Below are 21,217 nucleotides of genomic sequence, written 5' to 3' on the forward strand. Positions count from 1 at the left end.
ATCCATCCGTATAAATAACTGGTTAATTATTTTAGTATCGATATCAATGAATCTGCGTAGATTGAATATTACGTTTTTATTTATTTCTCTACATTACAATCACTAGAACTGATAGAAACAAACCAATGGTCTAAACCAGTTTAAATCTATACTCCCACTGTTGAAGACTTTATCTAAATCTCTCACACATACAAAAAGGTCATATCCTCGTAGTGTGTACGGCCTTTAACTGGAATAACGCAATGTGCGGATATTTATTGATTTTAAAGTGAAAATGTTAACAGAAGAACAACCATAATTCAAAATATGAATAAAATTGACCATTCATGGGTCATTGTTCTCGAATATATACGACATTTATAGATAAATATGATAAAGGAAATTTTACCACATTTTAACAAAACAAATTCAAGTTTAATTTTGAATTGCGAATCATTTGTATTTATTCATTTGGGCACTTTTATGCAGTATGCATTAATTATGTTTAATTTGTTCATATATTGTATTGCCTTAATATCATTGCTTTCCGTAATATATTCTGCAATAATATTATTACACACTATAATTTAAGCATGAAGACCATTCTGTATCAAAAGGATTGCTACTAATCAGTTGTGATGGTTATTGGAAATTCTGCGTCCTCCCAATGCAACTAAGGGTCCTCTTGAAATTTGCCACAGTTTATTATTATAGGACTGTTCATGACATAAATCAACAAATTAGAGGAATCTTATGTTGCAATTTGATGTGGCATTCATATCCAAGATAACTGGGTAGCAATCATTTTAATACAGTCTGTAGTATACCATTACATAAAAGCAGGGTAGTTAAGGGCTGGGGTATGAACGTTTGGACAGTATTTATTTTGGGACATTAGAGCACATCAGACATATCGAATTGCATTCTGAATACGAAGAATGTCATTCTGATATCAAATAATTTTGGTTTTTGAAATTCGCAATTTAATACACATTTTATGGCAAATCATTAAAATTGATATTTTTGATATTTAACAGTACTCGAAGTAAACTTTATAAATCTGATGATATATACTTAAAGTGTATGTAGGTGGGATGAAATGCCGACGATCAATTGAAAATTTTGACCTTTCGTATTGAAGATATGGATTTTTTTCCCAAAACACCAAAAAAAATTAGGTCTTTTTGGGAAAAAATCTATATCTTCAATATGAAAGGTCAAAATTTTCAATTGACTGTCGGCTTTTCCTCCCTGCTACATACACTTTAAGAATATATCATTAGATTTATATAATTTACTTCGAGGACTGTTATATATCAAAATTTGAAAAATATCAAATTTTATAATTTGTCATAAAATTTGTATTATATTGTGATTTTCAAAAATGAAAATTATTTGATATCAGAAAGACATGCTTCGTATTCAGAATGCAATTCGATAGGTCTGAGGTGCTCTCATGTCCCACAAAAATACTGTCGAAACGCAATAAACGCTCATTTTAGATCCCTTAAATGGAATTACAAAGTGTAATTTTCAAATCAATGAATGTATGCATAATCACGTCAAGTGTGTTTGCTTGCCTTCATTACCCGATAACGTACAGATATTTAAAACACACACACCGTGTTTCGGATCCACACTACAAACGCGATTTATGGCATCTTGAATTTTGACACATTATTTAATGTTTGCATATTTTAATATGCAAATCTTAACCATTTAAAAATGTCCGAACAGGTGTTCATTGAAAGTATTGTCACATTTTAGTAACAAAAACGAAACTGCAAATGGAAATTCCAATCTTAGCTACTTGTTTCAGTATACGACTGTATATCGATTGTTCAGTGCCAGAATGTGGTAAGTACAATAGCTGCCTTGTGAACATTCGACAATTTACAAACGGTATATTGTACTCATCCAGACATGACAGCTACATATGGCAGCCATTGCACTTACCTACTTCTGGCACTAAGCAGTCGATATGATTGGGTTTATTTAATAGAAGCAGGTAGCCCGCAGCATAGGGGAAGTACGTTTACCCACAGCACTTCCATAGCTCTCAAGATTCATACGATGCATTGAAAAGCAAATCAATCCGAATCATCCAAATCCAGCATAATCTTTCTGTTACCAATCCTATCTGGTCTACTTAATCCAGATTGCATAATTGTGCTACCAGTCCGAACCTATTCCAGATCTATTTGAAAAACTGGATCAGGCACGTGGTTGTTTAACAGCAACGCAGTGCAAAACACGCTTAATTGTTCGGAAAACGAACACATGTTCTGAAGCTGTGTGAAGATTCGGATCGGTATGGGTAAATGGATTTGAAACTCCTGTATTTGAATCTAGATTTACGAGTGTGACCCCATTAAGCAAACTAGTGAATAATGTCGCCAACGTCGTTCTTGATCAAACCAAACTATTCTTAATTGTGTAATATCAGTGTTTTTGGTTTGCTTTCCGTATCTCACATTTTGATTGCATTTTACATCAAACAAACGTTTACCATGATGCAAAAATCTTAAAATTGCCTTGTCAAGACTTTTTCATCATTTTGCGTTGATGTGGTCAGAAGGCCTCTGAAACACTTTCTTTATTACGGTATGTGTGATGATCCGTGACAGTGAAAGGCTGGGATGCATGATGATTATATATAGTATTGGCTATTACCGCAGTACCATTAAACTAGCCATAAAAGAAGCTATGAATAAAACCAGACACATAACGTCTATGGAACAGCTGACTCATTAGTGAATTTCAGTTTTTTTATATTGAAAAATAACCAGATGTGGATATTACAAATACAGTAAGCCAAAAAATTAAGGTACCATTTATGTTCACAACCTGTATATCCTAAACAAAGACAGATATGTCATAATTGAAACCAACAGCCAATAGCTGCACCTTTTTGCTCGAATCGAATTTAAGACCTCATTCGTCGAAATTGTTCAAGACATAAAGACACGGCGATCCCAAAACCCAAGGAAGATACCAATTTAAAAGTTGCAGTTTGCTGCATTGCATTAAACGCCCAATTGATTTGTACACAAAGCGTTCGTGAACAAGAGAACTAGCGCTGCGCTTCCATTGATTATCACGTTAAACTAGGGTCTTGCTTTCATTGATTAAAACACAAAAGTGCAACTTTTGATTTCGTTTTTCATTTCTCAACAATTTCAACAAATAAGGGCTTAAATCAGAGCTAAAGAGTACAGGTATTGACTGCTTGTTTTAATTTTGACATATTTGTCTTGACTTAGGATATACAGGGGTGAACATAACTGGTACCTTAATTCGTTGGCTTACTGAAGGTGATCAATTACCTGTAAAGGCATATTCTGATCAAGCACAGTTAATGTCGACTGTCCTTCTATGTCATTAAAGTTACAGAATTTGATAAAGGATTTGAAACTCGTATATTGTAGATCTTCGTTGAAGTAATAATATAACGCACACTATTTACTTATATCATGTTATAATTGGAGACCGATTTAAAATGACTAGTTTGCGTATGACGCCCTGTCAACCATACCAGAAATGCCGTATTGCGCAGGTCAGCAACCAGTCGCACCTTTGCCCTGACGTCAGACGCCAACTAGTCTTTTTAATTCTTCAATTATAAGTCAAACAGAGATTCATTATTGTTGACTTTTTGAAACACAGATTGCACTAATACCGTAGTTGGTTATGTTTCAAGTATTATTTTAAGTCCGTATCAGTGAAATGAGTCAATAAGCACTTATATAAATAATTGTACATTGTAGCTACGGTTATATTGTTTGAAATTGCTACTGGTGGCTCATTAAGTAACTACTATCGAAACTCAATGTAGGTTTCCGTAAATTATTATTCCTATGCATTGAAACAAAAGTCAGGGAATACGAGACTTAAAAAAATAACACATATGTGGGGGAGCGTAACCAAACTGGCTTCTTAGGAGACTAAGATTTGCGATCGTTCCGACATATTATCATAATCTAAAAAATATTATGCCGGACCAACAGAAAATCATCTCGTTTTACTACAAATAGGGCGAAATTGACAGTTTGACAGTTTGCTCATAGATATAAGTTGGAACATGTGTAAGTATTACAAATATACCAAAAAATTGGTTTTGAAAAAAAATATTGGTATATTCTGAAAAAAAAATCGTACATTAAAGCTTTAAGAAATTATATTTGGGCGGCATTGTAGGTTCTGGAAAGGTACCATGTGTAGCGAACTTGTTTAAAATAATGTATCATTGGAATTAAAGGTCCTGGAAAGTTGGCTAGTAGAATATTTAATAGGCATTGCAGATCCTGGAAGTTAACATGTGTGGTAAACTTCTTTGTTGGTATCATGGGATGTTAAAATTGCATGTTCTAACAAGTTATCAAGCGCGGTAAACTCATCATTTGTGGTAATCTTGTTTAAGATACTGTTAAGCACGCGTGTAAAGCTTGTAAAAACACTGTCTGATCGGCATGCACCTCATTTGAAATGAGCATAACCCACCATGATGGGCAATAATGTCGGCAAAATCTTGTTTATGATACTGTTTGGTCGGTATTACAAGTGGTACGCGTGTTAAACACACGTGTAAAGCTTATAAAAACACGGTGTTAGGCATTTATCCCTCTTTTAGCATATCTTATTATATATGTTAATATATGGGGCGAATTATATGTGGATGAGGTCTGACAATCAATCTTACATCGCTTTTATTCAATAAAAAGGAAAATCAAGATATACACACAAAATACAAGACATGCTGTCTTGTATTTTGTGTGTATACCATACCTCTATAAATAAAGGCATATAATATAAATTTACAATCAGAAACGTAAAAAGAGCAGCCTAAAAACATACCAAAATTTCATATTAAAATACTTTATTTGTTGAATACAGTTAATATATAAATGTTGTTTATTTATGCCTATCTGCGAAAAACATATCTATTGACGCCAAATATATTCGTTTGAGACAAATGTTTAAATGCAAACATGTGGCTTTCTTGGATTTCATTTTAATATAAATATACGAAGTTAAATGTTTATGTCCCAGTAACATCGTGTTGCATTCATGTAACTACATACACATCAATAATAGAGTCTTGTATTTCAGTGTCCCCAGGTTGCTTTTGGTGATTGTACCTTAATATATTATCATAATAGTATCAGGCCCTCCTAACATTGCTTTTATTACTGTCGTTAAAACGTGCAGAACTTTTCCATCATTTGCAACATGTGGATGAAGCAAACGTCCTTATAATAGCCAGTCAGATATTGCAGGTAGTGTTGCAATCTTCCATTCAACACTATTTCAATTTAAATAATGTTACAGTCAATGTACGCGCTTGTCGGCAATATCCTCCGTTTTATTAAATTTACACCGGGTGTAAATGAGTGATAGGTTAGCATTTAGTCTAAAGGATGGTACATTATAGCTAGGGTTATCTTTTTTTGGGACTCCTACTTAAAGACCCATTCAGTGATCCCAGCGAAAGTGTGAAAAAAGGAGAAGGATAAGTCATTCGAATTGTCATTTGCTATTTTTGAAATGAAAATTTTGGCAAAACACAAAGAAAACTGCAGTATTAACGAAGTTGAAGCCCGATTCAAATACACGTAGCTAATTTAGATACTGTCAGTATCTAAATTACAGATTCATGTAAATTTCTTATTTTTGTCTTAAATACACGGCTTTCGCCTGAACCACTAGCAGGCTATGTTTACATATTTATGACAATGACAAAGGTACCAAAATCTGAACTTTGATGATTTTTACGATCGTCCGGATGAGCAAAGCACTGAATGGGCCTTTAAGTTCGTTAAGTTGTTATTCCTCACGGATTAAAGCAATTAATAGTCAGGGAATGCCAAATTTAAAATGACGTAAGCACGTTTAAAACGAAAATGAGATAAGTAAACGTGATTTAAATACAATAACAATAAGTTAATACACAACCGACAAATAAGCAACCATAAATACAATATCGGAGTACATGAAGGTATTTTATCACAACGGTATTATTTCCAAAATAAAAACGAAAGCAAATTGTATTATGTGCTTTAATAATAATATTATATTATTATTATATGCCACTGCATTACTATCATTGAGGTTAATGTAGTTATAAAATGTGGTTTATTCACAGGATATAGGTGCAGAATATACTTATTGACGCCAAATGTATTAGTTGGCGCCAAATGTTTAAAGATAAACATGTGGCTTTCCAAATCCAGATGCTAATTTTATTAGATTTTTGTGGTTTGTAGAGAAAAAAATACATCCATATTTCCCCATTTTCTTGTCATTATATCTATTTTGTTTTAATATAAATACACGAACTCATTCTTTTTATGTTCCAGCAAGTTCCGTTCATGCAACTACTTGTACATAACAATAACAAAGTCTTATATTCAGTGCTTACTGATTGCTATGGGCAATTGTAATGCCGTCATATCAATAGTTTTAATAGTTATCTTAATATGTTATCATATTAGCAACAGGCTTTCCTAACATTGCTTTTATTACTGTTGTTACAACGCACAGGTCGATCTATTATTTGCAATAGCATTATGCGTATGAAGCGAACGTCCTTAACATCTAGCTAGTCCGATATTGCAGGTAACGTGGTATTCCTAAAGGAAATATTCCATTCAACACCATTTCAATTCAAATAATGAACCGGTCAATGTACCCATTCGTCAATATCTTACTTCCGTTTTATTATATCTATACCGGGTGTACCAACAAATGTATTGTTTTCTTACAATTTATTTAGCATAACGTATTTATAATATTAGCAGGCATGATCTTGACAACAACGGTCCGTCTGGGAGGTATTTATGAGTGAAATTGCAGCATATCTCTTGATTACTCAAGCTACAATGTCAAAAATGGCCTATATAAAAATTAACCATTTACACCATTGTCATGGTTGTCTGAAACAGGTATTTAGAATTTTCTGTTAACATATTCTTCTATATGTGCTCTTCATCATCTGCTTCTCCTTCTTCTTCCCCTCCTTCTTCTTCTCCTTCTCCTCCTCCTCCTCCTCCTCCTCTTTCTTCTTCTTCTTCTTCTTCTTCTTCTTCTTCTTCTTCTTCTTCTTCTTCTTCTTCTTCTTCTTCTTCTTCTTCTTCTTCTTCTTCTTCTTCTTCTTCTTCTTCTTCTTCTTCTTCTTCTTCTTCTTCTTCTTCTTCTTCTTCTCTTCTTCTTCGCGTCCTCGACAGTCTCTACTGATGATTAAAATTGAAGAACTAGTTCCAAAGATATGAACAATTAAAGAGTTTCCAAAACAATAGGAAACAAATGTAAATATTCCCTTTGCAATATTCCCGTTCACCAACAGAGATAGAACGAAATATCACGACACATTGGGTGCTTGTTGAAATATAAGCCACACTTATTAAGTTGTGTAGTTTTCTCCGAACAGGTGTTTCTGAAGAAGAAATCCCTACTGTGAATTCGGAGCCATTACATATTGAACCATAGTTTTAGGTGTCATTGGTATACTCGATAACAAAATATATTTTGCCAAAAAATAGTTTATATCATAGATACGTTTGCTGAAGTGAGAACAATAATATGTGAATATAATGCAGCATCGTGCTTATACAATAAGTACTGGGGTATCAAATTGCTACGAAGCACTTCGGATATTGAGATGTCATTTGTATCGTTGAGATTAGTATTGACAAGGATACATGACACATACACTATGTGTGTGTCATAATTGGCACGATATATTGGTGCATACAAATCGCTTTCAACATTGGCAGGTCTTATACATTACAGTGTGACCCGTTCCCATGGAAAGCCAGAACATAACGACAGACGTGGTATTGCGATAAACACTTTAAACTATATCACATTGATAAGCCACTGCTTAAAAATGCATTATATTAGAAGAATTATTTTAATTGAAACATACCCAATTTTTGAGAAACTACAGAATGTTGAACTACAAGTTTACATGATGCATGTCGTAAAAAGGGGGAATTTCGGGTGGTCGTTGTCTATATTAATTTGAAAAGAATAAATGTTGATTGAAGCAAATAAAATGCTAAAAAGATTTGATACACTTGAACCACCACTCATTACTAAGTACAGCGAGGTAACTTCTTGAACTTACTTTTTTACGTTCTTTCAATTCCTTTGTTCGGTTTATACAACCTTTCTAACATTACTAAAAGTCCTTAATACTTCACCCGTCGTACTTTAACTACAGTTTTTCTATTCCCAATAATGTCCAACTTACTGGATAAGTTGTAATTCACTCTTTCCGACATTTGAAAAAAAACATGCCCACAGGTTTGTTTGTTTCTTTTATAGATATTGAACATCTTTAAAGGTATTTGTGAAAATAACAAGAAATGAAGGTCACTGTTTATAAATTCAGTATTTGAAAAAGAAAGAATTTTGATTAAAATAACAATAAATTATGATAGATTTAAGTAGAGCTGATGAACTACAATTTTAACAAGTTGAGTCAAAAAAATGCAATAGGGCAGAGAATCGATATTTATGTGAGAAACAAGTAAAACTTTCCCTTTGGTGAAAGTGACTATAAAATAAATGCCACACTCACAAAGGCCATGAGACACCATATATTTTGAATGAGAGCACACAATGTGCAACAAAGACAGACACCAGACCTGAAACGGACTTAAACTTAAGGGACGAAAACAAAGTCAAAATTGCTGTATTTGTTAGCTTATTGTCTACAGCCAGTTTGTCTGTCGGGGTGTTATCATCACTTTGCTTATTCTTTAGCTATAACCCACACTTCCACTGACATTGTAATGAATACAAAATGCATGCTGTTGCAGCGAATAAAAAATTTAACCGAATTTGAAAGAACAGCCTAATCTTTTCATGAACAAGTTCCAACTTGTAAAATATTGTCCACTTTTATGTCTCAATTTCTGCTGAAAAAAATGTTAATTCATTGTGTCATAAGAAAAAAACAGTACAAAAACTGTCATTGTCCTATACCTCTACATCCAATGAGTAAGAGGGATCAATTAAGGAAACCGACAGAATATCATCAGCTCAAAAACGTTGTACTCTTATGGTATTCCTGGTTTTGTTGAGCAGCCCACATGTTTTATACTATGCTACATTATAAATGCAAATGTTGTCAATAGATTACACAACAGGAATAACAGGGAAAATGTTAAGTGTATGATTACGAGATGTGAACCCGAGTAAATATTGACTTTTATGAAATTTAATGTTATGTGCTCTCTTTCTCGCGTAGGGATGTCTAACAAAGTTTGAATGTCGGGTAAACGTAAACCCACAAGCACCAAAGTAGAGCAAAAACTAGGAGGATGCTTGGCATCAAAATTGCTGGCGGATATTAATATTAAGTTTGATCCTGAGGATAAAGGTCGTTTACCTTTATAGGAAATGGGTATCACATTTCTGATTTGGTGTATTTAGGTTAATACGATAGGCATAGTATTAGTTACCCCCGTTTGTTCACAAAATACGAGAAATATCTACGGGCTGGTGCCGAACTAAATGAATTTGGTTAGATAATCTTACTGAAAAGAAGGCCAGTATCTTCCTTGATTTTTGACAGTGCAGCCATGCTGCGAGTAAAGTATGCGCGTCAATCTTAGGATATCGCGCGAGTCATGTTACGCATGTTACCTGCCTGTAAATGAGGAGTACGCAGGTAATACGGATTTTTATTCATGTGTTGTTTGACCAATGAGATTAAGAAAACTTATCAACTAAAAGATAAATAATAATGCACCCACAAATACGAAGTGTAATGGTAATCTATGGTTGTCTACATTATCTGTCAAGGATTATTATCTGGTGGAAAATGCATTATCTTAAAATATGAAAATTTTGATTATTTTTTGCACAGTTGTGTAAGTTCATACGTACTGGTAACAAACAACATTCCACTGAACTCAGCTGGTTTCTACTTCTTATTAAATTATTTTAAGAATAAAGATATAATGGGCATGTGCACTTGCGTCCTTTTGTCATTTAATCAGTCTCGTATTGCTGTTTTGTATAAACAATTAACTTTTCCTAAAATACCCCAAATGCCTTATATCATACATACTATACCATCCCTGGAAGTATTCACGAATGTGTACAAGTAAATTTAAACATGAGTAGTATTGTTGTATGATGTTTTACTCTGCAGAAAATATATAGTTCGGGGTATCGATTGAAAGTTCAAACTAGCGGCAGATATTTTGACAATTTTGATGGAGGTTATAGAGGTCGTTAACTTAATAGGACATGGGATATCACATTTCTGATAAATGTATTTTGTTTAGATACAATTATTGCTCGGTGTGGGCGGTGCATGATAATGAAGTACTTTTAAGTAAGATGTATATAGTAACAGTTCCATCTTTTTCAAATTCATGGCATACCCAAAGACATGGTAAAGAACAACAGCATCAAACCTTTTGAGTCGCTTATTCAGACAAAACATTTGGACACTGCCAAAAATGACGTCATCAGGAATCACGTTTAATATCAAACTTCTATAAAAGACCCACTCTAAACAATAGAATGTAGTTTTATCCCGGGGGGGGGTACTCAAGTTTGGTTTTGGTAGGGACGTGCCGCTGAGATTTTGGAAGTAGACCCATAAATATACCAATTTTTCAAGAAATTTGGACCCATTGATATACCAAAAGTCCAAATTTTCGGCTGAATTTACCAAAATTGTCTTAGTTTTTACAAATTTTCCCAAAATTTTGGGAAAATTTTGAAAATTTTGGCTAGATTAAGGAAAAATTGGGCTGTTTTCCGAAAAAAATTGAGAAAATTTTGAAAAAAGGACCCATTCATATACCAAAATAGGCTTTGAAAAAGGGGTCATTGATATACCAGAAGGCTGAAAATGCTACCCATGTTTGCGGCACGTCCCCGTATGGTCATTTGTACTGAGTACCCCCCCCCGGAGTTTTATTCGCATACTGTTGGTACACAGTGTAACCATGGAGGTATATAAATAAATGGAGAATGATCGCCAGAATTCTAATCTCTTAAGTGGAGATTATCCCGTTACCTCTATTCAATGAGTCACCAAACTTGAATTGACCAGCCACTTCAGCCAAGCTATTGATCTCCACGATGGTTATGAGCCTCTACCATGGTTCATTGATTGTCACTCCCAAAATTTCCTCATAGGAATTGACCCTACATTGACCCGTACCGGAAGCCTTGTAAAAGAGACTGTATAATGACGTCAGCTAGTCAATCAGATGTTCAAAGTCACCAGTTTTGATAGCTTATAGTTTCAATGTATGATCGTGCGAAAACCCGAAGAAATTCGGATGTTCTGTTCTCAAGTTATGAAACTGTTTTCTACACTAGTTGTGCCGTAACTTGACAAATATACTTAGTTTTCATGTTCATATATTAAGCTTTTAAGGGGGTCTGAGGGAGTTCAAATATAGTGCAAATGAAAGCAAAACGTTTTTACCTTCCGATTGTGAAAAAATTATGTTGGGCCAATTTGGGCCATTTGAGTTACGAGCGAGCAACATTTACCGGAAGTACTTCGGAATTCAAGCAAAAGTGATGATCAGACAATCTTTTCTAGAGAGAAATTGATATACAGAATGTATAGGCCCTACATACTTTGTTTAAACAGTTCCTCATAGTTTAGTGTATGATAACCGTGATTTTGGTTGAAGCTTCCGGTCAAATTAATTGAGTGCCATGATGGATATGTCATGTTATTGTTTTTTTAATTTATAATTCTGTATTGTCATGAAATCGTATAGACCGCCTAGATCATCATCATTAAACTTCTCATTTTATAATAAATAATTATAGTATTTAGGCCTAAATGATTATATTAATATTATTAGGGGCTATCATTTTCTTTGGAGGAGGGGTTCCAAATATACGGGGGGTCATAACTTTTGGGACAAAAAGTCATAATTACATTTTTCATGACCAAAATGTAGGGAGTCACAAGATGACAACAGATAAGGTGTTTCTTTTTTCAAAAAGACTGATTTCTTGATGCAATTTAACTGAGACTAGTATACCTAAACCTAGGTATACTAGTCTCAGAATTTAAGCACTCAATTTTTGGCGAAAATGAGATTTTGATATCAAAATTTTATGAAACATGAGCACCTTCCAATAAGTATAAACTTCATTTTACCCCATTGAAATCAATGGCCAGTGAAACAGACTTCACAATGTAATCAGCTTAGCATAATCAATATAAACCTGAAATTGCCTATTCAACAATAATTGGTCATAACCAACGTAGTACAAAGGAGGCTTGGCTGGATCATTCTCCATTTATTTATATACCTCCATGGTGTAACTACTCAATAAAAAAATAACTTTACACACAAAATTTTTCAGCCAATTGGCACACAGGAGAGTAGACACACCTACATTGTTTCTTTTGTCTGATTGCTTCTGACCTCTAATGACCCCAATTTTCATTCAACTGGTATGAAACTTCTGTCCATTAGTTTTTTTAATTTTTCCAATTAGATTCAAGTTTAATATCTTATCTTTCTAACAGTACCAATCATATAGGTCGACTGTTACCTCAAATCGTCGACTTTCTTGTTAAATTTGTGCATGTAGAAAAGTTTAAAATATCACATGAGACCATCAACTGCATCTCTGACAGTATTGATTTATGCAAATTTTTATTCACAACAATATACACTTTATTGACTAAGTGGATTAAGTCATGGTCATAAACGTGTAGAGCTATTGATTTGACTCAACCGCTGCAAGGTCGTGACCTACTGTTCACTACATTTATATTTTAACATTTATAATAATGTAATAAATATTTATTTAGTTTTATTTAAGTGCTTTGACAGTATATTAAAAATAATTTGAGTTTATCTAAATATTATTTTAAATATTATTTAAAAACTCATGAAAAATTGAGAATTGTTTTGTAATAATTATTATAAATACAAGTGTACGAGCCTCGTGACTTTATTACAGTCAGTATAGGGACTAGTTACAGTGTGTGGTAGCTACGACGTATAACGGTAATAGCGTTTCCAGTCCTTTGGGCTATGTAACTTTATCAAATCTACTTCATGGTAAATAACATCAACATCAATACAATGCTTGTACCACCAACACATAAAAAATACATCAGGAACAGGACGACGACTACATCAAAATCCTAAGAGGACTTGATATCGAATTGGTGGTGATCAGTGTGATCGGGGCGTGTGAAAATTATGCTCACACAATAATATCAGCAAAATTGGAATATGGCAATTTACTTATTGATGACCTTACATCATCATAAATTCAACCCCAATGCGCTAAAACAATAATTAGAATTATGAACCCAGTCCATGAAAATATCACACCATTTTTACAGAATTATATTGGCTGCATATCACTCTTAGGAAACAGTGCAAACGGCTCTTTCTCACACAAGAACCTTTCAAATGATTTGCTCCTCAGTATATATCCAATCTTACGAGTGCCTACATTATCTGTCAAGGACGTTTATTAGGTGGAAAATGCATTATCTTAAAATTTTAACATGTTAATTATTTTTTATTCAGTTGTGTAAGTTCATACGTACTGGTAACAAACAATATATAGAACGCTTAAAGCATTCCACTGAACCTAGCTGGTTTCTACTTTTTAATTATTTAATTTTGAACGTGTTAATTGCAATATAAATTTAATGCGTACGTCCTTAAATAAATCGTTTAAACCTTGTCATTTAATCTCTCTCATATTGTTTTTATTTTCTATTCACAATGCCTTATATCATACTATGATATTCCTGGAAGTATTCCCGAATGTGTACATGTAAGTTTAACAGGAGAAGTATAGTTGTACATTATGTTTTACGCGACAGAAAATATATAGTTCGGGGTATCGATTGAAAATTAAAATTAGTGGCAGATATTTTGACAATTTTGATCGAGGTGATAGAGGTCGTTAACTTAATAGAACACAGGGTATCACATTTCTGGTCGATGCATTTTGTTTAGATACAATTATTGCTCGGTGTGGACGGAGCATGATAATGAAGTACTTTTAAGTAAGATGTATATTAGTAACAGTTCCATATTGTTTGCATAAATGTTTAGAATTCATGGCATACCCAAATACATGGTAAAGAACAACATCATCAATACAATATGGGCACAACAAAACAAGAACGAGAACTAAAAACAACAATAACAACAACAAGAACAACCACAACAACAACGACAACAACAACAAGAACAACCACAACAACATCAACAACAACAACAAATTTGTAGACATCGACAGCCGATAACGATTTTATGGGAGGGTGTATGCTTGCTGGGTTAGGCAACCATAACTAAATCAATAAATACCGGACCATTTGTAGTTGATATTCAAATCAATTATCGTAATTATGTTTTCATTATCGTAGTAAGAAATTACATTTGGGCATCATAGGTTCTGGACAATTAGTCTGTGTAGGGAATTTCTTTTTGTTTGGTCGGCATTGCAAATCTTGAAAAGTTGACATTGGGTAAGCTTATAATTCAGTATATTTTACACTAAGCTCGGCATTGCGGGTCCTAGATAGTTGACACGTGTGGTAAATGTTTATCAATAGAATGTTAGTTCCGCATTGCAGGTTATCTTTTGTGATGAACTTGTATCAAGCATTATTTGGTTGGCATCTCATGTCCTTGAATGTTAACATTGCATGTCCTGAAAGTTAAGATGCGTTTAAAACATAAATCGCATGGTAACTTTTTAGATACATTTTGGTCGATATTACAGGTCCTGTACAAGTTGAAATGCGAAGTAAACTTTAAACTCGTAGTAAAAAAACCAAGCAAACAAAAAACATTAACGTCTTTTAAAGTGGTCATATGTGGTGTACTTGTTCCCAATACTAATTTGGTCCATGGTACAAACACAGAAAGTTGACATGTGTGATAAACATGTATGATATTGTTGTGTCGACAATGCAGGTCTGGGAAAGTTAGCATATGTGCCAAACTTGTATTCAAACATCAAAATAATGCATTTTAACTGACAATATATTGAACTGCGATAGTTATGTATTCAACGCCCTTAAAGTGAATTTTAATGTTTTTATGCTAACATGCGAATTATGTTGGTGTTTTGGCATATCAAAGCTGCATATTAAAAAAAACCCTTAGAATCAGATTCACTAGATATTTATATTCACAACGTATTTTACCTGTTGAATATGATACGTTATAAAATGCAGATTATTTACAGGATATCGGCGCAAAATATATTTATTGGCGCCAAATACATTAGTAGATGTGGCTTTCCAAATCCAGACGGTTCTTTTATTCGAGTTTTGTGGTTTGCAGGAAACGTGTTTTTCTTACTGTTTTTTTCTCATATTTTCCATTAATATTCCATTTATTTCATTTTATAATAAATGCACGAAGACAATTTTTTATGTTCCAGCAACAGCATGTTGTGTTCATGCAACTATCTTTACATAACAATACCAAAGTCTTATATTAAATTGCCTACCGATTGCTATTGGTAATTGTAATGGCGTCCATAATAGTTGACTTAATATCTTATCATAATAGCAACAGGCCCTCCTAACATTACTTTTATTACTGTCGTTACCACGTACAGGTCGTTCTATTTCTTGCAATATGCGCACGTATGAGGCTAACGTCCTTAACATCTATTAGCTATAGACATACATTGCAGGTAGATTGGTATTCCTAATGGAAATATTCCATTCAACAATATTTCAATTCCAACAATATTACGGTCATTGTACGCTGGTCGCCAATGTCCTACTTCCGCTTTATTACATTGTTACTGTGTTTACAAAGAAAGCGAGGTCAATCAAAGTGTACTGCTTTCTTCAAATTGTTTTAAATATTCACTCAGGGTTTGTATTAATACCACTCTTTTAAAAACTAAATAAAACAAAAAGAGGTAATTTGACAAAACTGTTTAAAGATGTTAAATACACAATTAGGTAACGTCCATTTGAAATACTTACTCCAGGAAAAGCGGCAATACAGGAATAGTATGGGTTTTAAAATGAATAACTCGAAATTACTCGTGAAGATATATCCAAAATCTTCCACAGGGGTAGTGTGGATTTCAACTGGAATAGCCTAATTGTTGCAGGATCACTTTTGAATTTTTTTGTGTTGGTACAGGCTACCGTGACTCGAATCGATCCGTGGATCAAATTGTTATGTTTCTTTTCAAACTCAAAGAATATGGACGTCATTATTAAGTGATATGCAAGTACACATTTTTTTAGTAGTTATTTTTGTATGTTCATGGTTTTTCTCTTTTTAAGATATGTGTGTATTATACCTATCTACGCGGTACTCGTCAAAACTTTACATAACTTATTCATAATATTTGCAGGCATAGATCCACTGGGAGGCATTTATGTGTGAAATTGCAGCATCTCGTACTGGCTTAGATTAATCACACGAGATATACTGTGGAAAATGACCTATATATGAAATTCTTCTTTTGTTGTTGTTGTTGTTGTTGTTGTTGTTACATAGTTACAGAGTGAGTACAGAGCGTACAAGATAACAAGCAGCATGCCCTTAAAAAGGGCAACTTCGGGAGGTCATTGTCTACAACGTCATTATATTTATAGTAAAAAATAGCATTTTTATTGAAACCAAAATCAATTTTTACGAATTTACAGAGTTGCTGTCAATCTTGTTATCTTGTAATTTTGAGCCGAAAAAATAAGGTAAAGCAAAGAAGATCGAAATTTACTACCAGCGCAGAAATGTCGCCAATGCGTGTCACTCCGTCGGTTGTGCTACGTTACGGTCCTTTTATATACAATTATTCATTTTCAGAAAGGAAACAAAAATAGCATAGAAAATTCCTGCAAAATTTGTTTTTACTTTAATGACTTGCGGAAAGCATACGGACTATATGCATGGTGCATGATGGGAAGAAACGGAAGTGACACAATGATTTGTGATCCGAAGTACTGACATTTTTTGCTTATAATATCAATATTGCAATTAGACAGGTGCAATTGTCTTCATCATTCAAAATCTAATATTGTTAATATTATCTATACAAGGTTCTTGGAATTTTATTATGCATATAATGCCATATGGCGAGGTTATTGGAAGAATGAACAAATCACCATAATACCTTCAAATTTTGGAAAATTTCTAGTAGGGTTATTATAGAAGTGTTGAATATGTCACACGATCTTGTGTATTGAGGACAAAAGGAGGTAATTTTGACAATCGAGTTACTATAATTATTACCGTATACAAACATCTAGACTATCATATGTGAGACACACATTCTTTTCCATGGTGGCCAAATTAGGCATTGTTGAAAATTGAGTTACTATTACTATAATTATTATCTTATACAACCATTACGCTATGGATTACTGAAAGCGCAAACAGTTTAGCACACTTGTTCTTAAGTTATGAAGTCTTTATCTCAATTTCAGATTGCCGCCTTTTTGGCCTGCATTTACCAGATTGTATCACATCTAAAGCACCAAATGTAGGCCTGATTGGTTCCAAAGTTATGAAGTTTTGTGATACGTATTTCTTATGTATGTTATTGTTTTTATTACATATCTTTGCCTTTATCTCAGTTTCAAATTTGCCGTCTTTGGCCTCCATGGACCAGATCGTGTCACATTATTAGGTAACATCAGTATCACCTTGCACCAAAACCAAAATAAGGTACAATCTTGATCGATTGGAATTAAAACAGTGCTGGCAGGTATTTTGACAAGGTTGATCCAGGTGATATAGGTCGTTTCCTAATCGCAAATGGGTTTCAAATGTCTGGTTATTTTGATTGATAGAATACAACAACAACAAACAAAATTATTGCTAACATATCAGAAATTGCATTGCCTACATACTTTGTGCACAAATCATATTAGTGTAATGATTTCAAAACAGAAATGTTTACGCGATGTATCGTCAAGTATCAAGCCATGTCAGAATGAAAACGGGGTGCTTGGGAGTGGAACTGGACAGTTATCAATTGGCTTTATCTCTATGTTAAAGCGCCTCTGTTCCAATGCAAATTGTCTATAGTGACTATCATAAAGAGTGGTTGAAAACGTAAAGCTGAATTTATACTCCATCGCTAAGCTACGAGCGATTGGTATTTGACCAATGAGGTAGCGCGCTCTTCCCAATGCAACAAAAAGCGCTCTATCTCATTGGCTGAAAATCGATCGCTATCGCTCAGCGATATAGTATAAATTCAGCTTAAGGTGTCCAATGGTTTCGTGCAGAAGAGCAGAACAAAGTTATCATAAGTGACTTAACCGTGATTTGAAGGAGAAGCCTTGTACTTTAAGATGGTAGCTATTTACAAAGCTTAAAATTGCAATTATATCTATATTTTAATATTCCATTAGTCACTCAATTTCGACGTTTTTGCACTGATACGACAAAATATACTGATCGTCCGAATTTCCATATCTCAACACGCAATTATTTGCTTACTGTCAATGTAAAGTATGCATGCAAATTAACTGCTTCTGTTGCTTAGTGCGTGCATATAAACACAACAAAAGGCAATTCTATTAGTCCTTCTCACTAATCAGTCCCGAGTTTTTTTCCCCATTTGTAAACTGAAAGTCTAAATAACTATCAGGAGCCAGGACATCTTGACAGATATTATTCTTAATACCAAATTGACGCCGAGTGGTAAGAACTTGTTTCACTACTTTCAGTTTAGATTTGGATTTCGAATAACAATGATAGATTTTGTGGCTCTATGCCATTTAATCAGATGAGCATAGTGGATTGGCAAGAACATAATATCTATAATAAATTACTGAGTTTGGCGAATTGGTAAGGCTAAAAACTTATATTATTTTGGAAAACTGAATATTGCGATGCGAAGAACAAGGTTGTGCTCACTTCAATAAAACGTCAAAGTTTTGTTTACGTTAAGGGTATCAAAGTTAACCAGTTTCAAAAGCACTGAAAGCTCACACTACACTACAATACAGTTGTGATGTTTAAACGAACACCCGCAAATCCTATGTGTTGTCTGTATTGGGTCACTCATACCATTGAGTCATTAACATGTATTGTTTATTAAACTAATTTGTCAATATTATCATGTCAGTGTTCAAAGGGTGACTGCTTTTTATGGAAAACCTATTGTCGACAGTAAAGTGTTTATTTGATGAATTAGATCCAGTGTTTGATGCCTTTGTGTTGAAGGACCATAGAAAGAACATTCAATTTCACTATTTTGAAGTCTCCAAAATCACCCAAATTAAAAGAATATAAAATATCAGTAATGCAAAAGACAGTGACCACGAAAGGCCGGTGACCGCTAGTTAATTTAAATTCATAACCTTTTATCGATATATTAGCCTGATGTACACACAGGGAATATTATGGGAATACAAAGATAAATACATAAAATGCATCGAAAACAAGTGTTGAAAGAGTAAGTTTGAAAACCATACAAGAAAAAACTACTAAAGCATGGACAACATGAAATATCCTATACACAGCTGTACTCAACTTTAATACAATTACAATATTGCAGTATTAACAATGAGAAGCTTACGCATCTTACACGGGAACATAGGAATGTTCAAACATTATAAACTAGCGCACGAGATCAAATGAATGATGTTTAATCGTTATTCTTAATATATCACTATACAGAGGGAAGAAGAATTACGCATCGGCATCGCAAACAAGCATGATTAAACATGCCATTACAAATGGAATAATGACATTCACAGGCAGGCATATCAGAGTAAAAACTCCGGACATACCTGTATGTGCTGGGATTTGAACCCCATGTCTCTCGCTTGCGGAGCGAGCTCTCTAACCACTGAGCAACACAGACTGTCCCTGATAAACATGACTCAAGTCATGAGCAATCAAGGTAAACAGTACAAAAACACACTGCAGTAAAATTTAGCAAGTGCATTTGTGTACCTACCACACATCAAATCTTTCGCAACACAGGTTTGTGTCACAGCTGTTTTCTCATTATACGTTCGCTCCTGCATTGTTCTTGATGCTATTTTCTTCTAAATAATGCACGGTTTCTGGTATTGCTCTATGAATATGACAACATCTTCAGAAAATTTAATTTGCAACAGCATTTGCTAGAGACAATAGGTCGAACGTCTTATTACCTTGCACTTTTATAAAAAGATAATACAGTTCAATACTAGTACTTATTGCATGCAGATCAAACAATAATATTAAACACATCCCATTATAGGTTTCCTCTCCCGCTAGTCCCGAATCTAAGCTTAAGTACTTCATAAGATATCGTGACATTGGGCTATTCCATTTAAAATATCCACACTACCCCTGTGGAAGATTTTGGAAATATCATTCAAAGGGGAAGTATGTGTTTCAAATGTAGTGGTCAGGGTTAATGATTTTGAAACTCATAATGCCTCTGTATTATGGCTTTTCCTATATCTCCCACAACTGGAGTGAATATTTCAAATGGAAGTTACCAAACTGTCAATTTTATTCAAAACTCATATACCCCCCGCCCCGTGAAAGACTTTAACTAAATCTTCCACAGGGCAGCATGGATTTTAAATAGAATAGCCCATTTTGTTTTTCTACCTACTTCATGTGTAATCAGAGGGGCCGGACATTTTTCCGTACTTTTAATTTAGATTTCTATTTCCATTAAAAATGATTGATTTTCGAGGCTCCCGGAACATTTATTCATATTGTCAGGAACCTATTTTGCAACTTTTAACAGGTTAGACAAATGAATGACCATCGGATACAAATTGGAAACCAAAGCTAAGTACTTTAAAACGTGAGAGAAGAGTTCTAAATAATACAGTTCGAAAATACAAGAAAATAGTAAAGCTTGGACAACTTCAAATATCCTATACATGGACGATTTTTGCCTGCTATGCAGTTTCAATTTGCCAGCATGCATATTCTAGCAGAACCCAAATTTAATAATAATTGAAATATTACAGAATAATTTTACATGCCGTTTTGTGTACCTTACATTCATCCAATCTTTCTAACCAGAGACATGTGCTACAGCTGTTCTCTCATTGTTTCTATTCTGGTTGGCATTGTTCTTGCTACACAATAATTATATTATTATTTTTTATTACACAATGCACGGTTTCTGTAATTCCACTATTATAATACATGGTGATGTTGTCAGGAAACTATGGACGATATGACGAACGTCTGAATACCACAACCTCACCCCCCCCCCACATACACACACATAATATTGTGGCTTGGAGTCGGGTTTAGAC

General features: G+C 33.9%; 1 protein-coding gene across 1 annotated transcript in view; it reads left to right on the forward strand.

Moving 5' to 3' along the window:
* LOC140135664 (neuronal acetylcholine receptor subunit alpha-2-like) overlaps nucleotides 1–21,217 on the forward strand; it is a 180,798-nt gene that overhangs the window by 1,188 nt on the left and 158,393 nt on the right. The window lies entirely within an intron of this gene.

This window comes from Amphiura filiformis, chromosome 2 (genome assembly GCF_039555335.1).
Source record: "Amphiura filiformis chromosome 2, Afil_fr2py, whole genome shotgun sequence".
In the NCBI taxonomy this organism is placed as follows: Eukaryota; Metazoa; Echinodermata; class Ophiuroidea; order Amphilepidida; family Amphiuridae; genus Amphiura; species Amphiura filiformis.